The 3,177-nt window shown below is 37.8% G+C and overlaps 1 long non-coding RNA gene across 1 annotated transcript; it reads right to left on the bottom strand.

Moving 5' to 3' along the window:
- Positions 1 to 514: 514 nt before the first annotated feature.
- LOC105421718 (uncharacterized) lies at positions 515 to 2,430 on the bottom strand. Its single transcript, XR_967113.3, has 2 exons — positions 2,195 to 2,430; positions 515 to 1,403 (listed from the first exon to the last, which is right to left on the bottom strand). It is a non-coding gene; the product is annotated as an uncharacterized LOC105421718 (long non-coding RNA).
- Between the last annotated feature and the right edge of the window lie 747 nt (positions 2,431 to 3,177).

The following is a 3,177-nucleotide window of genomic DNA, read 5'->3' as shown; positions in this document are numbered from 1 at the left end:
CGTCCCCACAATAAGATAATAGATAAGTCCATGGTCATGGGTGAATTATTTCTAAAGGGAAAGACCCTACCATTGTGGTGCAAATGCTATGGACTCTCCTTTGTTACGTTATGGTGGACCTAAGCTGCATGTGCAGCTTGCATAAAGAACCCTAATCCTAATTTTATGAGATCTCACAATCAAGTCACCGCCGAACCTCTCTCTATTGACTTAATAAATTAGACTTATGAAACTCATAATAGTTTGTTATTTATAATTTTAGAAGTCCATAAATATGATGGGACCGTTGCTTTGAGTCCTTGCCATCCTATTTAATTTGATGGTTGCGATTGCTCATGACATGATGTAGCAATTTAGTTTAATTTGACGGCTAGGATAGTATCATCCGGGAAATTTTTTCATTACACTCCTTGTGCATCTCTAAGTCTTAAAACTAGCATAGCCCAAGCTCAGTCATCATTCATACACCACATCAGAGAATTTGAAGCATAAACACACACACCATGGTCCAATAAGCTGTAAAGGGCCGTAGCCCACTGGTATTATATAGCCATGGACTCCCTCACCAAGAGCCGGGCATGGGATTATTATAGATGAACTAACAAATTCACACTATACATGTGTTGGTTATGCCACCATGACCTGCATGAACACCACCTAGCTACCCTATTTCTTGGGTCAATTACGCACAGTCTGCCTATTATCCCTCGATCGCGTGCCACCATGAGCATTGTAACAACCTATCAAACTATTTCAACTACCTTCCCACCCCACCCCGTCAATTCACTCCTAAGCGACTCATTGATATAAGGAATCAGATACTCCTAATCAACTCACTATCTGCATCATGACTAGCCATACACCAACATAGTTCACTTACGAAAGGTCAAACAAGTACTTACCCACATATGGCTCATGGCCATTACACAAACCCACATTTGGGCAGTTACATATATTTGAACCCACCATAATCGTCTTGGTCTATACTTGCCCAGCCAAGTGTACTCAATCCTCTTGCACATGGTCCTCGCCAATGTCTCATCAAGTCGAGCCATCCAGTCACACGTTAGCCATCAACTCATAACGTCCGGTCCAAGTTCTCCTACCAAAGGTCTTTAGCGGTCAGCTGTCTATGTGCATACTATGCGCTAATGTCGCATATCCTGACCTCTCGTACAGTTAAGGGAGAGAGCAACCTCTCAAATATAGTTGTCGTCGTAAAGAAGTGGATCTTCGTAAGTTATAGTCAATCCTACCAAAGTAGCATATATGTTGTTTGATGCACCTAGGGGTTCCTTGACCATATCCACCGCTAATGCACCATACACACTACTTGGCTGGCACCACACGCATCAAGCTGCACCAGTCAGCTTGCAACACATGCACTGGTTGTATCATTCAGCCTGCAATACATGCACTGGTTGTATCATTCAGCCCGCACCACATACACCAGACTACCTACACTATACACACCAGGCTGCAATACCACATGCACTAGGCAACTTGCACCCATAGTTAGCAAATCGGCGTTTTAAACGCGATTTTTTTTTTAAATTATTTTGAACTGCGTATTTTTCAAAAGAACGTAAAAAAATCACTTTTTTTAATGAAGAAGTTTAATACGCGATTTTTAAATTTTTATAATAATTCGTTTCAAAAAAATGTTTTCTATTAATAATACTCCATGGTACACAGAGACAGAACCATGTGATAGAGAACATCTCATCGATGGGTACACAGAGAGAGAATGATAATCTTCTCAAAGAAATTAGGGAAAAATAGAGATAGAGAAGTTTAAAAAATCCCCAAATTGAACTAGATCACAAATGCTTGATGGGTATTGAGAGAGAGAAAAAGAGAACCACTGTTTATAATGCATTCTTTAGAGAAAGAGACCCACTGTTTATATTGAAGTATAGATTTAACATTAGCTTTTAAGAATCCCTAAATTTAACAACATTTCAAAAAAAAATAGGGGAAAATAGATTAGGGAAAATAGAGCACAATCTGATAGAGAACTTCAAATTGCATGAAAAGTCCCCAAATTTAACATAACTCAAAAATCCCCAAATTAACATAGCTCAAAAAACATATTAGGGAAAATGAATTAAGGAAAAACATAAGAAGGGCTTTTCCCTAAACTTGATTCAACCGATTAGCTTAAAAAATACTGCACGATTTGATTTAGACGCACCCATCTGATTTTCTTCACAAGAAGTTTACCATCTGCTTCAAAAAAACAGCACCACTATGAAAAACCCTGTCTGCTCTTCTGTGTTTCTTTGAGATATCCGTGGTCACCCCCCGCCCCTGCGCGCTCTCTCTCTCTATTTCTTTCTCTGCATCCACCTCTCTCTCCCTGTACATTTCTTTCTCTTACGCACTTCACTCTCTTTGTCTCCTGGTTCCAAAGGAAATGGTCAGCCCTCCTCTCGTCTTCCCTCTCTAAAAGTCTAAATATGGTGCACAGGATGGAACAGTGCATATTCGTATGGTGCACAAGATGGAACAGTGCATATTCGTATAATTAGTATGGTGTATAGTTATTAATGGTGTATACTTAGTATGGTGTATAGTTATTAATGGTGTATACTTAGTATGGTGCATAGTTAGAATAGCTAGTTTAAAGACTATAGTGTTGGCATAAATATGGTGCCCTTTTTTTAAACTTACTAGTTTTTTCATTCCGATTTTTTGAACCAAGTCCATTATATTTGCGACATGTTTACATGCAGTATTTTTGCCGATATGTATTTTTGACCCGATTTTTTCATTCGACTTTTTAAAATAAAAAAGATTTATTTTCGATTTTATAGTGAGCCAATATATTAATATTCCCCGACTTGCTAATTATGCTTTGAGGCTTAGAAAAAAGAGGCCTAACAAATAGCTCCCCACATGATTGTGGGGTCTTTCCCCTTCTCGTTTCTTTGAGCAGGATACATTAGCGTTAGTACATGAAAAGAAAAAGCACAAGTGATAATAGTTAAACACTATTTTGGATACTTACCCAAAAAAAACCTTTAGGTTGGAAAAAATTTGTGAACTTCCGGCATGGTCTAATAGGTTTTACTTTTGAATTTAGATCTTTTTTTTAGTTTTTTTTTTTTCATTTCAATTTTTCCCCTAGTTTGATATTACAAACATAAAATTGATTTTTGTATTTTGTTTTGTGAA

Source organism: Amborella trichopoda, chromosome 2 (assembly GCF_054954075.1).
Source record: "Amborella trichopoda isolate Santa Cruz 75 chromosome 2, AtrichopodaSantaCruz75HAP2 v2.0, whole genome shotgun sequence".
Taxonomy (NCBI): Eukaryota; Viridiplantae; Streptophyta; class Magnoliopsida; order Amborellales; family Amborellaceae; genus Amborella; species Amborella trichopoda.
Note: the sequence above shows the minus strand (reverse complement) of the source record. Positions and strands in the feature narration are given on the sequence as shown.